We start from the raw sequence: 21,106 nt of genomic DNA on the forward strand, positions 1-21,106 counted from the left end.
TGCCCCTCAGCATTGTGCAGTATACAACCTATGCAACTGCACTTAGCGTCTTGGCTAATTCTTTGGGCTTCATCCTGCAGGTAGCCAGGAGGCTCTGAAGGCTTTTGAGGAAGATACCAGGATCTGATTTTTATATATGTTGTTGTTTAGAATTAATGTTATCTTTATATGGTTTTGTATGCACTAGACTTAGAAGATTTTTAGAAATGGGTACAAATTCAGTGAAATAACTGACCACCAATTTGGGTAAGGAAAGGAGAGAAGCTGTGGTGCTCTTTACATTCACAGTTTCAGCCCCTTTGGAGGTTGAGGGATCCTCGTCCAAGTTAACAGTTGTCTGAAGGGGAAATAAGGTCAGAGTAAAGCATAGCGCAGTTATCCAACCCTTATTGTGGGCTATTCTGAAAATTCTCCTATCTAATAACACAATGTCTAAAGGAATTTAGGGGAGGGGGGGCAGGCTACAATCCTGGGGGGCGGGGAAGAAGCCACGATCCTATCTAAACCTCTTCAGAGGTGTGGGAAATGAAAGAGTAGATAGAGGATTTGGTTATGATCACTCCATTTTCCTTTCGCTGTCTTTGTGAACAATTGTTCTGTGACTTACGTCAAAAACAGAGACAAATTCATGATTGTGCCAAGAAAAACTCCCTTGGAGAGAGCACAACGTTGACCCTAACATGAGGTGGGGGTGAGGGGGGGTGTCTTACAAAAGGAAACAGTGGTGTGTGGTCCTTCCCATCTGCGTTGGCAGTTGGTGGGTGAATTTTGGTACCGTGCGCTACTTCAAATGCCACTCAGCCTTGAGCCTTGAACTCACTGTCTTCCTAGGCAGACAACCCCCAGTACCTCGAATATCCCGGCTCCACCACCCCCCGCCCCGCCCCAGCTCTGGGTTCCACGTGTCAGAGCTCCTACTGAATGCCAGAGAAGACAAAGTCAAAGGAGAACAGAAAGTTTCTGCAAGCCCAAAAAGGTGTGGAGCAGATGCTGGGGGTGGGGGTGCCAAAGGGATGGAAACAGATGCTTGGAAGTTTCTGCCATCAACACCTACTTGTAGATTCAAGTTTGAGCCGTCATTTGCAAATGCCTGTGTAAAATAATCCATCTCCCATGACCTCAACGGAACATGACTTGGCTGGCAGGAGGAAGCATCCTGAGGAGAAAAGCAGCTTCCCCAGATCTTCACAGAAAAGTTAAAAGATCCCAATATGAAGCCCATTGCTCTAAGGCAGGAGGACTGTGTAGAGGTCAGGGATCCCACAGCCACACCGAAAGAGCTTCTTCAAATCCTGCTGTTGACTAAAGGAGAGTGGGGAGGTGGGAATGAGATCATGGGGAGGGTGGATGGCTCTTCCACACTCTTTCCAGGCCCTAGAGAGTACCAGGGATGAGGCTCCTCTGTCTCCCCCTCCACAACTGCCAAACTCAGACACACCCCAGAAGAGTCATCTGTTTCCTTAGGAGAGAGCAGACCCAGGCAAAGCCCAGCTGACCCCCACAGTTCAGCATCCCCTAGGCCCCCCAGGGCAGCCCCTCATGGATATGCCTGGGCCTCCAGAGGCCTAGCCCCGAAACCAGAATGGAAAAGAAAATGACTCGGAATTGCTGACAGGCAGACCTGTGTCTGTGGACTGCACATGGTCGGGGGAAACGTGCAGACACAACCTGTGTCAGCTAGCAGAGTGGGTTTCTGGGGATCGGGCATTCCACAGGCACGGCCACCTGGGAGGGAGGTGGGGATTAGCTGTGTTTAACTATTTTCTTTCATTTCTCGTAAGTGCTGCTCAGACCATTTCCAGCAGGGCCTTGAGTCGGATGGCAGAGCACTGCAGAGGCCTCAGTGTGCTGTGAATCCAGAATAAGGAGAGGCTAGCACGAGGCTAGCTCCTTGCCCACAGTCCACACTGCTCACTGGGACATCTAGGACATCCCCACCCTCTCCCTTCCCGCCTCTTTCTGTCTGCGGCCTTTTCCCTACACACACTGAAGATGTGTGTGTACATATACAAAATGTGACATGATACAATACAATGTAGCCTTGTGTACTACCACAGAGGTCAAGATCTTCGAGCTGACTCTTGGCAACGGCTGGTTTTATCAGCCCAGCACCTTGAAAGTGAATTCAGTGCAAGGTCACCTAGAGATCTCTGCCCTTAACACTAATTGAGAGGAAGAACCAAGTGTACTTCCTTTCAGTGTTCCAAATGTTCTTTGTAGGTGAATTCTGGTACTTGGTTCACAAAACCAGAAGCTTCCAGAAGCTTCTGTAACTTTCCCATGTACAGTCCATCACCCACAGATTTCCAAGTTTGGGCAAACAGTTGGTCTCAGACCATGACTTGCATCTAGCAGAGGCTGGCTCTCACACCTGAAGATGTGAAGAGTCTCTAAGTGCCACAAAACAACCTACCCCCTTCCCACCCTGTCCTTGACCCTCTCCTCATGGTCTCATCTCTCCTGTCATTGCAAGTGTTTTAAAAATGAACTGCTCCTCCCCACCATCTTAGCTTGACCCAGATCTCTAGATGGATGCCAACAGGAGCACATCTTACTCTGGTGAGCTACCAACACTCAACCGTACTGGTCTTTTCTATCACTGGACATTTAGAGGTAAAATTCTGATAAAACTGCTCGGTTCTCTATCTCTGGACATTCAAACCATCCATTCAGACCACAAAATCTGAATATGTGGATCAGCCAAGCTATCACCACCACCCCTGAGTCACCTCTTCTTCTTCCTACGGCAACTGCATCTCCTACTACATACACCTGCATCACATTCGTTCAGGAGGTCTCGTGTTTATTCACCCATCACCAAGTGCTTATTCAACATGAACTACGAGCCAGGCACTATTTGTTCTAGGTCCTGGGAAAAAGGCAGACAGCTAAACTGCCAAAGTCCCTACCCTCATGGATCTTCCACTCGCATAGAGGAGAAAGAAAGCGAAGACTTTATAATATGCCAGGGGGTGACAAGTGCTAAAGGTAAAAGTTGAACTGGCAAAGTGGGTTGAGAGTGAGCCAGGGAAAGGGATTGAGTAGTACTTCAGATGACAAGGGGATACTCAGAAAAGCCTCTCTAAAAGGAAGATACAGGGCAGAGATGGAAGTGCCACTAGAGAGTATGTATGAGGACATCTCTCACCTACAAAAAAAAAAAAAAAAAAAAAAAAAAGACCTGCAGTTCTGCATGGCAAGAGAAGGAAGTAATACAAATTAAAGTCCCTTACGTTGTTGCAGCATTCAATCATTCATCGTGTGCTTTATGCTCCACATTTCATTAACTTCTCACCATTGATGAGGTATTATTCACACTTTGCAGATGCCAAAATCAAGTTCCAAAGAGGAGATGGGTACCTCCCAAAGCCATAAAACAAACAAACAAACAAACAAAAAAACAGTGAAGAGTTTGATTAGAACCCAGATCTCCTAATTCCCAGCCAAATGCTTCCTAGGGGAACAGATCATTTTGGCTAATCCTAATATCAGGCATATTTTGCTGAAGACCCCAGTCAGAAATACATGACTCAGAACATTAAAAAGTCTACTCAGATATTTATCACTGTCTGATCTAGCCACATGGTTACAAGTGGGCAAACAAGTTACTCAGTTACCATAGGTATCCCATTCTTAAATATGTAGGAGCTGACTATACTCAGTTAAAACCCCAACAAAAAGGAGATTTAAAAGTGTGCACATCTTGTCTGCAATACTTAACTATAACTGCTATGTACATATATGTGCACATTAACAGATTTCCTCTGGATTTTTAACTCATGGGTCCCCATGTTTTCCATAATATAACGGATTATGAGGTAGATAATCGCTAGTCCTATGTAACTTTGGACAAATCGTTTCTCCTCTCTGGCCTCAGTTTCCTCTTGTGTAAAATGAGCATTTTGATTTAGATGGTCCCTAAATTCCTTTCCCCCTCTGGCATCCTACAGTGCCATCCACACACATATTTTTAAATAATTAATATAGATTTGATTAAGGCTCCTGAGAAAGCCTTTTGGTGCTGTGCCACATTGTACCTGGCTAGAGACTTTCAGTGATGCCTTATTACTTTGATTCATTTTCCCAACAAAGATGCTTTTCCCAAGCTAACATCTTCCTAGCTTTTCTAAGGCAAGGTGAAGAGTATGTTCATTTCCTTCATAATCAGTTGCTGACCAAAAAATTGGGGCAGGGTAGAGCCTTTGGGGAGGAGTATGGGAATAAAAGGAAAGGACAGGAAAGGAGCAAAGAACAAAGAAAGGAGAAGAAAGAATAAAAGGTGAAGAAATGAAGGAAAAGAGGCAGTGGGTGGTGGGTGATGGAGTGGATTGGGGGCAGGGACAGGAAATGTCCTAGAAAAGTATTTCCAGAGCTTTGTGATCTGTTTCTTGTACAAGGCATACGGGCTTCATTAATAAGAGTGTGTGTGTGTGTGTGTGCGCGCGCATGTGTGTGTGTCCTGAAACATGTATTAATCATGCTAGTGACGAGCAGATGAAATCAATGATTTCTAAAACTTCCTCTAAAATCAGCTAGAGAAACCACGTACGTGATGTTTCCTCAAACTGGCACCAACACAATCATCCTCCGTGGGCTGGTGTCCAGGACTCTTTCCTCTATGCTCACCCCTCACTCTGGGACGAGCCCTCAAGTTCTCTCTCCTTCCCCAACCCCCATCACTGGTGTCTCCTCCTCTCCAGGAAGGAAGACTTGTTACATCTCACTGGCCAGCTTCAGCAAGGGAAAGCCTTTATTTCTCAACTTTCACAGTTTTTCTATATGCTTCAAGCCTGTGATTCTACTTTCTTCTTTCTGGTTCTTTTTTTCATCAAGATTCTTCCATTTCTTCTCCCTTTCACCTCTACCTAGAGCATTCCATATCTTACAGAAATAACCTTTAAATGAGGTGTGTGTCTGTGCTCCTTGGAGCCCAAAGACTTCTGGGGGTGGGAGGAGTACATAGACAAGAATATTTGAGAGAATCATTCTCCAGATCGTCAGCAACCATAAACACTCTGTAACCAAGCACCTCCATGCTACTATTTCACAGTTGCCTATCTGACAAAATATGGTATATTTCTTGCCCATCCAAATCTTGCTTTGGACCATACCTTGGTGAGTAAAAACCCTTGGGATGCTGAATAAGAGAGACAGTTCAATCATGCATTGTTCTAAAAGGAACTGATTGACAATAAAGCAGAGAAGACTTTAGTGAGAATTACTAAAGGGGCAGAAACTTATTTCTGTCAGGAAACCAACTGTTGACAAGGCTCTGTGACTTTATCTGTGTGACTATCTACCTATATATGAATTAGAAATGAACAGTTTCCATAGGAACATATCAACAAGTGTATTTGAACTGAAATTTTAAGTCAATTTTTTCTAACAAAAACAAAGTTGATCTGACTGATTTATTTGAACATGTGAACCACCTTTGCCAAGGGGGAAATACATATTTAAAGCACGCATACAATATGCCAAACTTCATAACATTTGCCAACTATTAAGCCTGGCCTGTGAATAAAAATTGTTAGATGCAGTGATAGATTAGATTTTTGCTTCAAATTAACTACTCATTGCCTTATTCTCATAAGAGGAATATACTTGGGTCACGCATGGCTATATGACCTGCTTTGGTCCATAGAATGCTAGCAGAAGGGACGTGTGCCGGAGCAGTACAGAAGTTTTAAAAGTCATCACGTGGTTCTACCGAAACGCTTTTTTTTCCTTCTGTCTCGAGAATATCAGGTCCCAAACAATAGGTCTTGCTTCAGCCTGGATCCTGGAAAGAAGAAGACTTATGGAACAGAGCTATAAACAACTTACACCCAACTATCAGGTAAGCCAGGCAGAGAGCCCTGTTACTGTAAGCCACAAAGATATGGGGTATGTTTGTTATAGCAGCATAATGTAATAACAACTGATCAGTTATAGATACCCACTCAAAAACATGTGAAAGGGTAAATAACTTTTCAAAATTTATTTAGGGAGCATGAGAACAAGGAGGTTGCAGACCTCCATTTTCAATCCATGACCATTTTCCATTAAAGAGGCCACCTTTCACACATTCTCCAGGTTTATCAATCAAATATTAGCTATATACGCTGGAGATGGATAAATGAAGGACATATACTCCCCAATCTCAAAAATGACAATCTAATACTGTAGATATCATAGAGTATCTATACTATATTCTATAGTCTACTATATTGTACAGAGATAAACAAGTAATGAGCATGACCATGGATATGATCCCAGAGAGCAGAAGTATCGCAGAGAAGGGTTTGGTTAAATTTTTCTAGGGTAAAAGATATTGGGGAAGAATTACTGGAGGCGATGAAGTAGGGGAGGACATTTCAGTCAGATACAAATGCATATGTAAATTCCTAGAGATGTAAAAGACATGGTATGTTTATAGAAGTAGAAACATCTGGTATTCCTAGAGTTCACTTTCCAGAAGCAGTGAAAGGAGACACAGCCTGTGGCTGACAGGTCCTAGATCCTCACTCTCTGGTGTTCATAACCTAGTATAATGCTCTTTCTTTGTGAATGGAAATGTCCTATGACTGACCTCTAACCTATAAAATATGGCAAAAGGGTTGGTAGTATTCTATTCCGTTATGTAACACTCCTAGAAGACTTGCAAGGAGTCCCTCCTTCCCTTGTCAGCAGTGAGAAAACAAGTTGCCATGAAGTAAGTGGAAGTCCATGTGACAAGAAACCGTAGGAGGCTTCTAGTAGCTAAGGGAGACCTCTGGCCTGCAACCGCAAGTAAATAAATTCTGCTAACAATCAGAGTGAACTTGGAAGTGAATTCTTCCTGAGTTGAGCCTCCAATAAGACCCCAGCCACAGCTGAGAGCTTGATGGCAGCTTGGTTTAGACTCTGATGCAAAGCACCAAACTAAGGCATGCCACATTCCCGACACACAGAAAGTGGGAGATAATAGATGAATTGTTTTAAGTTGCTGAGGTCATGGTAATTCATTATACAGCAGTAGTAAAAACTAACACAAACACACACACACACAAACAAAAAACTACAACACAGCTAGAGATTCAGGAAGGTACTGTTCTAAGGAGTTCAGATTTTATTAGGTGGCCAATGAGGAGAGAGGCTGATGGCTCAAAGAAGAGGAATGACACAGAAGGAAGTTTTAGGTTGATCACTCTGATGACAGTATGGGAAAAAGACTTCAAGGGACAAGGTTAGAAGCCTCTTGTCTCCCACGAAGCCAGGCATATAAATGATCGTGTGACCTCAGACTCAGAAGTACCAAGAAACATGATTTATTGAATGTCTACAGGATGCTGTGTCACTGAAGAATATAGGAAGAGTCACAAGGTACAATCCTCATACTTAAAAAAAATCTTTGACTTAGGGAACATGATGGTTATACAGAAAAGGTTCTTTGTTTTGTTTCATTCTGCCTTCTTAACAATAATCAGTAAATAGCTGGTACTTTAGAGGAGGGATGGATCAAAGTCCCTTCCCATGGGAGCAGCCAGGGAGGTTTCATGTGAAGAGCGATTCTGAGGTCCACCTTGAGGGATGAGCAAGGGTGGTATTTAATGGCCTGCAGATAATTTCCTTTTTAAAAAACATTTTTTTAAATTTATTCATGAGAGACACACACACACAGAGAGGCAGAGACATAGGCAGAGAGAGAAGCAGGCTCCCTGAGGGGAGCCGGATACAGGACTCAATCCCGGGATCCCGGGATCACAACCTGAGCCGAAGGCAGATGCTCAACTACTGAGCCACCTAGTTACCCCCACATAATTTGTTGGTGAGAGAAAAACAGAGCTGTGGCTTTTGGAAAGAACTTTAGGGGAAACTATTGAAGTGAGAGATTGGGAAGACTTTACCTATCCCCTTCTAGTTTGTCTGTAGTGCCTGACTACATCTTGTAATGTGATGAAGGACTACCCAAGAAGGACTCATGAAAGAGGTAAGAGCTGGTTCTGAAGGAAGGCAGGCCCTAGACAAGCACCAAGGAAATGAGATCACTTTTCTATGGGAGTAGGGTATTGCCAGAGGTGTGGCCATGGAGTGGGGCATAAAGGGACCTAGAGAAGACCTGTCCGTTAGAGAGAAGGGTTGAGATACAAATATAATATAAAGTAAATATATAAATAATTTTATATAAGTAAAATATAATATAAATGAAGTGTAAATATTTCATTTATATAAGTGAAATGTAAATATAAAGAGATGTGGGAGAGAAGGTTGAGAAAGCTGCTTGGGGCCAAATTTACCTCCAAAGCTTTAAACTCAATCAGTACCCTTTCAAGCCCATATTTTCTTGGCCCATCCATGATCCTGCTACCCTCTGTTTATTACCTCTTAATAGTTTCTTTTTATATGCTAGAAAAAAATCAGTACTCCCATCACCTACAAGGCACCACCTGATCTGGCCTCTGCCTTGCTCTCTGGCCTCAACTCATAGCCCCAAGACCCCTAACACTCTGGTCTCACTTCTTTAGAGCACTCAGCTGCTTCTGTCCTCAGGTCCTTTACACAGCCAGGGGTGGTAGATGCAGGGAAGTAAAGGCACATTCTAGGCAGGATTTCCTTGGACCCTCCTCATCCCGATGTGGGGTCCTTCTTCCTCAGAAGGTCTCATGGCACTTGCTTGCTTCACAGCACTTATCACTGTGTCGTTACCACCTTGGGTGTTGTGTGAGGAGCTGTTGAGTGCCTGTGGCTCTAGCTACAATATGGGAGACCTAGTGTGTACTGTTCACCACCACACTCCCTAGGCCCACTCCCCAGGCACACGATAAATATTGGCCCAACAAATGGGTGGATCCACAGGTCCAACACCTCCTGGAGTTTTATCCAGCACAGATGACAAGGACAGAAGTTTGGAAGTGGTAACTTCTACCTCTCACATGAGGCTCTACACCTAGAGCTTGAAATGAAGCCTCACTGTGGCTTTCCACTCACCTGCCCAGGATAGAGGGCCACCAGACACCAGCATACACCATTAACTGACAGTAAGATACTTTTATAGCCACTCCTCAAAACAAGGAAATGAAAAAGGAAGGCTTGGCATCCCTGTACTCTGTTTCACCATGGCTGTGTGATGCTTTTACTGGCAAGTCCTCGCAACAATGGGCTGTGGGGCTGCTTTTTTTTTTTTTTTTAATCATCATTAATAGATAAGGAACCAAGAGATTTCGATATGCCCAGCGTCACATGGCAAGTTAACAATGGAACTGAAGGTTCAAACTCAAAACCACAGGATCGTCAACATATTTATGGAACAGGCATTGTGAACTCTTTGGTTTCATCTGGTGATTTCATTACAATTGTATGTAGACTGAGAGAAACCCCAGTCTGGCAGAGGACTTAATTCTCAGAATGTAAGAGGATTTAGGACTTGCTGGGGTTGATGCCAAACTCAGTGCTGAGGACAGACGGTGAATTCAGAGGAAATGGATGCTTGCGAACCGTGGACTTTTTGAGGGAAAAAGGGACAGGAGCAAATTGGTAGGACTCAGGCTGAGACCCTCTGCAAGGACAAGTGGGTCAATGTTTAGTGCCTTTAGCAACTCAGAGGCTGACTTAGAAACAGGGCCATTAGACTGAATTTGAAGCCTGGCTCTTCTATCTTGGCAACCTAAGAAAAGTGACTTAATCTAGTTATTTAGCACCTACCCCATACGATTGTTACACAAATTAATTAGGGAAATCCATATAAAGCAGGGGTGGCAAGCTATAGTCTGTGGGCCAGACTGAGCCCACTGATTGTTTTTATACATGAAGTTTTATTAGAGCACAGCCATTTATTTACACACTGACTATGGCTCTTTTCACAGTACAGTGGCAGAAGTAAGTAGCTGCAATGGAGAATATGTTCTCTAAAGCTGAAAATATTTGCTTTACAGAAAGTGTTTGCTGATCCCTAGGAAAAACCATTTATTACATATTTAGCATACTAATTTAGTATTAAATGTATACACATGTAGTAAAGTGCATTTAGTGTATAGACTGGCACAAAGTACGTGCTCAATAAATATTAGCTTTTGTTATGTAATCCCCTCCTGTACGATGAAGGCCCAGAGAGGGTAAGTAATTTGCCCAGGATTCCAGAGCTAGGTAGTAGCAAAGAAACAGGATTCAGGAAAGAGGATTAGGTACCAAACAGAGCTGTCAGAAAATTTGACCCCAAGGGGGTCATGGAATATGGGAAGCTCCATTCAAGGAAATCTGCATGTCAAATCCGTTGCCTTACTGGTTGAACTGACTATAAAACCAAAATTCACTGTAATCAAGAATGAAAGGATGAAGACAGCAAGTTCCTTATGTGTGTTCTCTTAATTACTAAGAAAATCCAGGAAGACTGGTCTGGAGAGAAGAATTTTCTGGAAAAGATGCCATTGACTCCGGAGTGATGGTTGTGACAAATTACCTTAAAGTGATAAAAACCAGTTAGCAAATCTTCATCTCAATTAAAGTAGGGGACTGTCTTGTCATTGCAGCCTGTCATTTACATTTCAGGAAAGTAGATTGAAGAACTTTATATTTAATTTGTGTTTTGTCTGGAATGTAAATAAGGAAAATGGGCACTGGCAGGTCAATGATTCCTTTGTAAAACAAAGTAAAGCATCTGGGTGTGTCTGAGGGTTAGTAGTTATTGTGTATCAGAAGCTCTTGAGCAGGCGTGCAATTTTAACATGAAGGAGCAAAGCTGAAGGCAACAATCATCTTGTAATGAGGATTTATTTTGGGTTTTTTGCTCACTCAGTGGCATCTAACACAGGAATGGTAAATACTAGTCATGTGAATACTGATCACATGTGCTTCTACTTCTCTGTCTATGGCAGACATTACTGGTTGATCTGGCACATTTTCCCGCTGATCCCAGACGGCTCCAGAATTCTCTGCAATGCCATGCTCTATGAATCATCCAGGTGGCATGCAAGAGGAAATTAAAATTGCCATCCCTGGATGCATACGGATGCTTTTTAAATTTCTATTGAATGATGAATAAATAAGTTAATTAATGGATGAACAATAGATGATTCAATAATGGAGCTTTCTGAATGCAACAAACCACTTTGTTTTTGTTCATATCACCGATCACAAAAGAAACCAAGTAAGGATAGGGCAGGAGCAGATTGTGGATTTTTAGTGGGGCAAAACAACTCCAGCACATCCTTGGAGCCTTGAACTCATGATGTCTACTCCATTTCTAAGGAATGGCATATGAAATAAAATTGTTCTGGAACCTGCTTGTTGCAACAATCCAGAAGCATGGCTCATTATGGTAAAATCTCATTCCATTTGTTCATTCAATAAATCCCAGGTTTGTTAGGATGCCAGCAAGATCTAGAAAGCAGTGGAAACAGATAATCTCAAATGGGTCATTTTATGAGTGTAATGAAGAAACTATTACAAAGGCTAGTGCAATGCCCTGGGACTAGAAGAAGGGGAGCCATTACCATCTCTATGTCTGACAGGCTCCAGCTACAGGCCAGGGACTCAGCCAGCCTCTCTGCTGATGTACCTTGGTGTCTCCATTGGCTGTATCCAAAGGGAAGCCAGAGGAACAGGGAGCCCGGGTATGTCAGGGTTCTCCAAAGAAGTAGAACTGTGAGGAGAGGTATTATAGGAATTGGCTCATGTGGTTATAGAGTTGAGAAGTCCCACAGTCTGCCATCTGCAAGCTGGAAAACCAGGACAGCTAGTGGGGTCAGGCCTGTGAACTAGGGGCTGCTGGTGCTGCCTGGAGTCCAAAGGCCTGAGAACCAGGAGCTCTGATGTCTGAGGGCAGAAAGGGATGGACGTCCCAGCTCAAGAAGAAAGAATTCACTGTTCCTTGGCCTTTTTGTTCCATTTGGCTCTGCCCTACCCCAACAGATAGGATGATGCGTGCCCACATTATCTAGTCTACCGAATCAAATGTTAACCACTTTTAGAAACACTTCCAGAGACACTCCCAGAAATAATGTTTTACCAGCTATCTGGGCATCTCCTGGCCCAGGCCAGTTGGCACATAACCATTACAGAGTCTATTGACTCAGTTCACACAAATCAGCTCCAGGGTGCAGAATGGAGTAGGGAAGGGTAAGGAGGGGTACTTCTGGAGAGGTAAACAGAGGCACACAGCTCACGCCGAGCAGCAGCATTGGTGAGACCAACGAGGACTGAGCAGCAAGCAAGATGGGCAAGGCCCTTGCTCCCAGGAAGCTGACAGTCCATGGTGGGAAGAGAAGCGCCAAACTTATGAATATGTTAAAATAAAATGTTTTCACATACTTTAGGAAACCCAAAGCTGGTGACATTTTACCAATACTGTTTCTATTAGTTTTTTCCAAATGAAAAGACAAATCAGCAGCAGCAGATAGTACAAATGCCAAGAGAAAGCACTCTGCCTAATAGGCTGTTTATTCTTTAAAGAGAAGCAAGGCACAGTTTTTCTATCTTGTCTTTTAATCACATGCTCACTTCGAAAGTCATTCTCTCTTGGATAGTTTGAGAAAACAGATTTTTGGTTTTGGAATGGGTGTCTTGTTTAATCCTGGTTTCTGCAATCTTGGTAAATCAGGGAGAAAGATATGTCCAGCGGGCAACACAAGAATGTTTTATTTGCGTAAGAAAAAGAAAATAGATATATTTTTTTCTGAGTTGCAAGGATAGATTCTTAACCATACTTTGGTGTTTAACATCCGTTCATCTCAAGAAATGTTTTATTTTCAATCTGTTCTGGATTCTATCCAGAGAGAAACAATGACATTTCTCTTTACCAATAATATTTTAAAGCTTACTACCCTACGGGATCTTTCTTAAAGATTGTAAGAGGAGACAGGCTTTGGTGGTGGTGGCGGGGGGCAGGTTAAGGTTTTCCTGAGGGGATCTGAGGGAGGGGTTGGCCAGTGGGAAAGAGGAGAGTTTCTTCTTTTTAGAGTGCTTTTTTTGTTTTGTTTTGTTTTTTGTTTTTTGTTTTCTTACCAAAATACGAAGCCTTGATCCCAAAAAATTGACAAACCAGGCCCAAAGTGAGGAAAGTAGAGAAGGGTTGGCCGCACCTCAGAAAAACTTGCAAACAAATTCACCATATGATGGGTTCACGATATTAAATTAAAGCTTCGACAATCACAAATCTCACAAACACATTCCAGAACGATGAAAAAAAAAGAGAGAGAGAAATAAAGACACCCCCCCCCCAAAACCAGCTGAGCCAGTATTTAAAGCCTTTTTAATTTAACAGAACCCATTTTTTATGGTAGCCAGGATATGTTTCTGGCTTTTCAAGCTGTCACATGATCTCTTGTCCAGATGTGCGGGTGTATATTTGGGACTGGACCAGCCAAAAACTGCAGCACTTTCCTTCAGCTCGTAGCTTGTTACTGTAACTCAACCGTGCTCCTCTGGGCTACAGAAGCACCACATTAATATGTGGTACAACAACAATAACACAGGAGGGGATAAAGTTAACCAAAACATTCGCATGAATCTGGAAAAGAGGAGAGGCAGGAGGCGGGGCAGGAGAAGGAGAGCCAAGTCAGATAGGTTTATTTGTCAGCTCCACACAACACTGAAAATGAAACCTCCAAGTGTGTGGTGGTCTGAAAACTTCCCTTTTTCTCACCTACTGCGAACAGCTTTCACCCGAGGACAAGACTTCCTGGAGCTTTCTTCAGGAAATTAGCAAATGCCTCTGTTTGGAAGTCAGGTCGCAGGAACCCACAGCAAGGCCGGAAAGTGCCTCACGAACTGCGGACCACAGGGCTTCTCCTTCAGAGACGTTTCTGGAAGCCCAGGCTTTCACCACAGAAGGAGGGGAATGGGGAGCGAGGAGGCCACCGCCGGCCTTGTGAGTCTTGGCCGGTGACCTTCCGGGGAATGACCCGTCAAGCTGCTCAGACAGCTTCTGGCAGTCCATTAAATTTGTTAAGCTTTGGTTTCCTCGTGTATGAGGTGGGGATAGGAATAGAACCTGCCTCGACGGGGAGGTGTTCAGGGTTCAGTGGAATCACCGTGACAGCACCCAGCACAGTGCCTGTCACACAGAGAGGGTTTCGATTCATTGCACCGCGTATAAGCACCATGTAGGGGTGGGGGTGGGGGAATCAGGTGAAATTTAATAAGGTGATAAGTCAGATCCCATGGAGAAGGCGATGTTTAAATTAATCAAACAAAATAAATGTTATTTACAGACTTATCTTAATTCACAAGAGACATCTATCAACCCATCGGCTCTTTGACTGGATTTCTGGCCCTAACAGTTGAGAACAAGGGGCTTCATCAGAATGAAAGTGAGGAGCTTTCAGAGACACCCCCCCACCGCCCCCGTCTGAAATCCTGCTTGCTGGTCCGCTGTGCCCACCATGGTGGCTCACCAGGCCTCAAGCTGGCCTGTGACCACTTAAGGAACAGGAGCCACATGACGGGGCTGGCTCTGGTTCACCTGTGGGTTTTCTCTCACCCATAAAGCAGAGAGTTAAGACAAGTAGAGCCCCACATCCCCTTTCATGCCGTTACGATTCTCCACTAAAGGGACATGAAAGGTAACAGCTGAAGATTTATTAAGGGAAGGCTTTATATTCTTTTTTGCCTAACTCACACCCTCCCAGTGCCACAGAACAGTCGCCAGAAGGGAATTCTATGCTGGGCCCTCCCCCAACCTCTTCCATTTTCAAGACACTTTTCCCTCTTCCTTTGAGTGTCAATCCTTCCAAAGCCTCTGTGCTCTACTCGGTTTGACTTCAGTTTGAGTGGTGAGAGGGAAGATTTATTTCCACAACTTTCTGTGGAGACTGTTTCACAGAAGACGTATTGTTCCAAGCAAGATTTTCACCAGGGCAGTGGGGGAGGCAAGAAACCTCCCCCCCAGAAAAAATGTCACATTTCTTCAAAATCATTGACTCTCGAAAAGAAATGAAGAAAAACCTAGAATCTTCAGTTAGGTAATATACAGCTATCTCTATTTTATGTACAAATATATGTGGATGTGTGACATAATACACATACACACATGTTAAATCTTATAATCTCGAGGTCAGAAGGACTTGTGTGGTGGAATTCCTTCTCTCACCGTAATGCACTCTGAATTATGCCTGCATTAAGGATAACATGGGTTAGAGCCAAGGAGAAATATCGCCCATCTGCAGTCTGGCCAGTCTACCAAAATTCTGCAGATGACACCTGACAGAGCCAGAATCTCAGCTCACAGCCTAAAGGATGATAACTAAATTAATTTCAAAAGATTTTATTCAGCTTAGTATGAATTCAAAAGCCAGGAAGTTAGTAAAAGGACTTTTATTGAGTTTTACAGTAGTTCTCATTTCTGGCTACATGTTAGAATCACCTGGACTGTGGTATTTTTAATCCATCCCTATAGAGAATCTGTTTGCAAAGTAGTCCAGCATTCAATATGCTGGATTCATGTTTGCAACAGAAAGAAATATTCTGCTTGTAATGAAAACTTGTGGCTAAAAGGCTCATGTACATAATTTCCTCCTCATAACGGCTAAAATAGAAATCACTCTCCCTTCCACCCCATAGTCATACTCTGATATTTTTAATTGGCCTTTGCAGAGGGCCTTTTGAGTCTCCTTGTTACAATTGTGTCATGTAGGTGAAAGAATCGTGGTCTAGGAAAGAAGAAACATGGTCTTCCCTTTCTCTGGCCCAAACTAGCTATGTGATTTTAAGTGAGGGTCTTTTTGTTGTTGTTGTTTTGTTTTACCAATATAGCCTCAGCTTGGTCTTCAGTGTAATGGGCAGATTATCCTAGGCAATCTTGAAAATCCCTTCCCTTAGAGTAAAAGCACTGAGATCATGAAGGAGTCAGAGAATCCCAGTTCAACCACTTCCTAAACAGTTGACCTTGGGTTTGTCTCTGAGTTTCAGAACAACCATTGGTAAACGTATATCGAGAAAGTGAATTGAGATGACATACACAATAGTGTGTTTACAAACCATTAAATATTAATTTTCACTCCATTTGGTTCCCTTCCTCACTTTAGGCCCCTTCCTAAGTTGACCGAAGACTCGAGTAAAATACAAAGTGCTTAAGAAACCCACCCAGATAACGAAGGAATTTCTAGCTGGCTCACTCTTCTGTCCAGGAAAATTATTCTTTCCTATTCAGTAACCCAGACAGAGGAGGCCGAGTCACTCATATCATTAGCAGAGCATTTACTTCCTAGAGTTGATGATTCCTTTGGGACCCTGATGGTGGGCATTTAGGGTTATGGGAGAGAAATACTGGAGGCAACCTCTCATGAAACCTCCAAATCATCCCATAGTCACCCCTAGTTTCCAGTGTTAGACAAGCCCTACTTGTCTCAACAACTCTCGTCCTTCAGTTGCATCAGGGGAAGACCTCTGAGGGGGCCATCTTCAGGTAAATCTGATGTTTCCATCTTTCCCTAGTAGGGAAGAGACTATTGAGGGAGGACAAGAAGGCAAGCAGACATTTTCTTGCCATTCCTTCCAGTAGTCCAGGTCCCCTGGGAAATTGCCCAGCCCTCTAGGAGATGGGCTTTCTATAATGAATGGAATAATCTTTTTAATTAGCCCAATGTGTCAAACTCAGTGGTAAATACACCAACCATAATTCCTTGCTGCTTTTTGCCATTATAATTCAAGAGTATAAGTTTGGTGAGTGGATGCTTTTGTGAGCCTGGCAATTGGAAAACATCTAAATCTGACTTGTTTCCTGAATGAATGTGTGGGGGTGTGGGGGTGGCTGGGAAAAGAGAAAGATAAACCGGAGCTGTGTGAAATTTGACAGTTTCAGTTCACAGGGCTTCGCATTAACTAATTTCAGTTTCAATTCATGCAGGTTTCCCTCCTTTGGAGAGAAACTTTGACTTTCAGGTTGAAAGACGCTAAACGGAGCTGAAACCACATTATTTGACGTACTTTCAGATTGAGTTGGGGAGAAGACAGAGGTGGGAAGGTTGCCCCAACTTCATTCCAATTTCTCCCACAAAAACTTGCCCCAGCTCAACTTTGGAGTTCTGTGATTCCTGGTCAACTTTCCTCCCAGCTAGACTCAAGTTGACTCATGAGCCCAAAGTCCCATATATTTAGCTGATCTTGGAGGCCCATTCCTTGAGCCAGGGCCCAACCTGGGAGGGCAGAGCTAGTCTGTGACGGAGGGACAAGGCCTGCCTACCCTGAAAGACCCATCTGCCCCAGAATGTCACCTATTGACCTTTCTGGAATCCCCCTTGAGGCTGGGAACAGTGGCCAGCAGAGAATCTGGGTCTTAATCCCACCTCCACAATTCTCTCTCTGTATAAATTTGGGGGAGTTAATTGCCAAACTCTTGATACAAACATTAATAATTTCAAAAAACTTCCTAACACTTGCCCTACCTCAAAATTATGTTGTTGCTCCAAGCTTGGTTAGTCATCCAACATGTTTAGTAGGGATGCATTCATCTATCACTCGTCCAGTCCCCTAAAAATGCTAAGCAGTTTTAGAGAAGTTAGTAATGAAGTACTTAAGAATCTTTTCAGAGAAAGAGAAACAACAGGAACCAAGGTGGGCAGAGTTTGAAGTAGCCAGAGCCCCTAGTTTGGGGAGACTGGGAGGGAGCAGGAGGCTTATGAAGTGGAGCTCAAAGATAGTGAAGCCAACCCCACCTATTGCACAATTTGGCCTCAGTCAGAAGACACACTCCTTGTAAAATTGTGCCCAGCTTCTCCAGAAAGCAGAAGGCCCCTCCCTGGTTACCTTTATTTTGTTAATGTGGTGTATCCCATTGTTTGATCTGTAGATGCTGAGCAATCCTTACATCCTTGGATTAAAATTGTGACTTGATTGTGATGTAAGATGCTTTCAATGTATTGTGGAATTCGGCTTGCTAATATTTTGTTGAGGATTTTGCATCTATGTTCATCAGCGAAGTTTTCTTTTCTGTGCCTATGGTGTCCAGGTGGAACTACTTTAGATTATAATCACATTGGAACAAGAAGGAGAGATCAGATCCAGAATAAGAGGAGGAACTCTAATGAATACAGATAGGCCCCAATCAGTTACAATGTGATTTACTAGATATTCCAAGTCACCAGAAGGTCTATATTACACGGTTAGAAGAAGAACCCTGGAGAGATCCTATCGGGGATGGTTTTCTCTCTAGGAGAAAAGCTAAAACTTTCAGAGTCTGACCTGGGCTCAATATTGAGTCAAGTTGATCTTGCACAACATAAGTCATGTGAGCTGGCTCCACAAGCCACACATGGTCTGCAACTCTTCCTGGGCATGTCTCAAAGTCAACACAAGAGCTAAACAACCAAGCATACACCCCCCACCATGGGGATGGGAAGAGTCTCTACCCTGTTGCAGTGGCCTGTTATACCATGACTTGGATAGGTGTCGGTTTGGGGAGAAGGAGGTAGTTTTAATGAAAATCCTTGTGGCATGGATCGAAAACTCTTAGCTTGGACCAAAAGACTCCCTCTTACCAAAGCAAAGTTTACAGGACTGCCTTTCCCCAAATTCCACAAACTCTCTGTGGTAATGATTATGGATGTTCTCCAATACCTATTCTCTCCATCTTCCATGGTATTTAGATTCGTAATGTTTTGTGAAGCACCTGGCTGCCAGATTAAAAACTACATTTCCTGGCCTTCCTTGCAGTTGGGTGACCATGTTACTCAGTCCTGGCCAAAGTGGATAAAGTGGTGTGTGTAGCTTGCTGCAGGTAATTCTAAAAACAAAGTTGTACCTTTGTCCTCACTCCTCTTCCCAGTCTTTTCCTTCTCACTGCCTGGAATGTGGCTCTAATGGCTAGAGCTGGAGCAGCAAATGGGGACCATGGGATAACCTACAGAGGTCATCCATAGTGGAGGATTCAGATTAAAGAGGTCTGAACTCCTGATACCACGGAGGCCATGGTAGCCCTGAACTGACTACCTCTGAATTTCCTAAGAGTGACTTGTAAATCAACTTCTACCTCGTGTATGCTGTTGCTTGTTGGTCAGTTCGGTCATAACTAATTCATTCCCCTGATAGGCTGCATGTTTTCTCAGTTTGTTTCCTCTTCTTGTTATTCCAATAATTCCTCTTCCAGAGATTCCAATTATCCAATCAACAAAAATTAAAATAATAATAGTCTTTATGGAGTTCTTCTTAAGGGTCAGGTACTCTTCTGACTGCTTGCTATGAATTGATTTGCCACAACAACCTATGAAGTAGGTGCTACTTTTTTGTTTTATCTGATCAAGAATCTTTATTATAAGAATATTTACAACTGGGCAGCCCGGGTGGCTCAGCGGTTTGGCACAGCCTTCAGCCCAGGGCCTGATCCTGGAGACCCGGGATTGAGTCCCGTGTCGGGCTCCCTGCATGGAGCCTGCTTCTCCCTCTGCCTGTGTCTCTGCTTCTCTCTCTCTGTCTCTCATGAATAAATAAATAAATCTTTTTTTTAAAAGAATATTTACAACAGCAAAAAATAGGAAATAAACTATGTTGATAGTGGGCTAATTAAATAATTTAGTGTGTTTGCATGTGTCTGTGTGTGTGCATTAAAGAATTAGACAGCTTTGAATGTACTGATATGAAACAATCTTACAGGTGTGTAGTTAAGTGAGAAAAGCAAGATGTTAAAGTGTGCTTTTACAAATCAGTAAATTGGGATCCCTGGGTGGCTCAGCGGTTTAGCTCCTGCCTTTGGCCCAGGACACAATCCTGGAGTCCCAGGATCCGGCTCCCAGCGTGGAGCCTGCTTCTCCCTCCTCCTGTGTCTCTGCTTCTCTCTCTCTCTCTCTCTCTCTCTCTCTCATGAATAAATAAATAAATCTTTAAAAAAATCAGTAAACTGAGGCATAGGGTACTTAAAGAATTTGCTCAGTGTTACATTTCTTGTAAATGGTTTGATTCTTGAGTCCAAATCCGATTTCAACTCTGAAATGTGATAGGGATAGGTTGGTTTGGCTCTTCCACTGCTGGCCGAGGTTCCCAGTGAAGGGGGAATCCTCCCACAGAGCAGAAGGTCATATCAGATGCTTTCTGAGATTCTTTCTAGTTTGAAAAGTTCCATAACCGCATGACTAGGAGACGTTGCAAGATCCCTGGGCAACCAGTGAAGTTTCACTTACGTGTATTACACTTCTCTTCCTGAGAGAAAGGCTGTCAACTGGAATGTTTCAGATATATTCTCAGTACTTTGTTCCAGGATGATTCTAGATTCAGCAGAAATTCAATCATAAATAAAGAAGCTTGCATTTCCCCAAGACTCTGGTTAACCAAGCCTCTCTGCTCCATCCAGTCATGATTCATTCAGTGAAGAACAAGCTAACTTAATCCTTTCCATGTTCAAGTCACTACAGTACCCGATCAGACTAAAATAAAATAAAATAGAATAGAATAAAATAAAATAAAATAAAGCAAAGAACAAAGAACATGACATTGTCTATGCCCCTCCCTGCCAACAATCCTGTGAACCCTCAACATAAAAGTGAGAAAACCTCGGTTTAAGTTCTGGACTATAAGAAAGTCACTTCTTCTCTTTTAGTACCTAATTCCTTATATTTGGGTTGGGATGGATAAGACTTGGATCAAAGAGTTGGCGTGAAGTTTAGGTAGCATGAGTAAAACACAATGTAAATCTAAAAGCAGCATAAACACGTTTGCTTTTTAACTGCCCCCTTGTAGCTACACTTCTGACACATGCATTTTCTGTATCATCTGTTCCTCATTACAGCCCAACAGGATCTGTCACATGGATAACGGCACCCATTTTACAGAGGAGCAAGCTGAGACCAGAAACACGAAGTAACTTGTCTTATTCCATGGAAGAGTCAGTTCTTAGAGTAGACGCCTCCAAGCTGAAACCCTGACTGTGCCGTCTCCAGACAGGGAAGCCACAGAGAGGAAATCTAGCAATTTTGAGCATAAACTCTGGAGCCAGACTCCCTAGGGGTAGAGCCCAGATCTGCCTCTGCAACCTGTGCCAATCCAGGAAATGCTTTAACCTCTCTGGGCCCTGGGTTCCTCAGTTGCAAAACAGAGACGTAATAAGGTAAGAAAGGTAAGAAAGGTTTAACGATTCTCTGCAACATTTTGCTCAATGTACTGGAAGTTTCACTTTTAAATCTCCCCACTAGATAGATGGCATCTGTCTAACGGACAGTCCTGT

At 43.2% G+C, this 21,106-nt stretch overlaps 1 long non-coding RNA gene across 5 annotated transcripts in view; it reads left to right on the forward strand.

The window, feature by feature from the left end:
- Nucleotides 1-21,106, forward strand: part of LOC140636933 (uncharacterized) — a 30,314-nt gene that overhangs the window by 8,722 nt on the left and 486 nt on the right. For 3 of the 5 annotated variants that reach the window (XR_012034193.1, XR_012034189.1, XR_012034190.1), the window contains 2 exons: nucleotides 5,749-5,839; nucleotides 20,672-20,989. This is a non-coding gene — a long non-coding RNA (uncharacterized lncRNA). Of the gene's footprint in view, nucleotides 1-5,748; nucleotides 5,840-20,671; nucleotides 20,999-21,106 lie in introns of all 5 variants that reach the window. The other 2 variants (XR_012034191.1, XR_012034192.1) reach the window with 1 other exon arrangement.

The sequence above is a fragment of the Canis lupus genome, chromosome 7, assembly GCF_048164855.1.
Source record: "Canis lupus baileyi chromosome 7, mCanLup2.hap1, whole genome shotgun sequence".
Classification (NCBI taxonomy): Eukaryota; Metazoa; Chordata; class Mammalia; order Carnivora; family Canidae; genus Canis; species Canis lupus.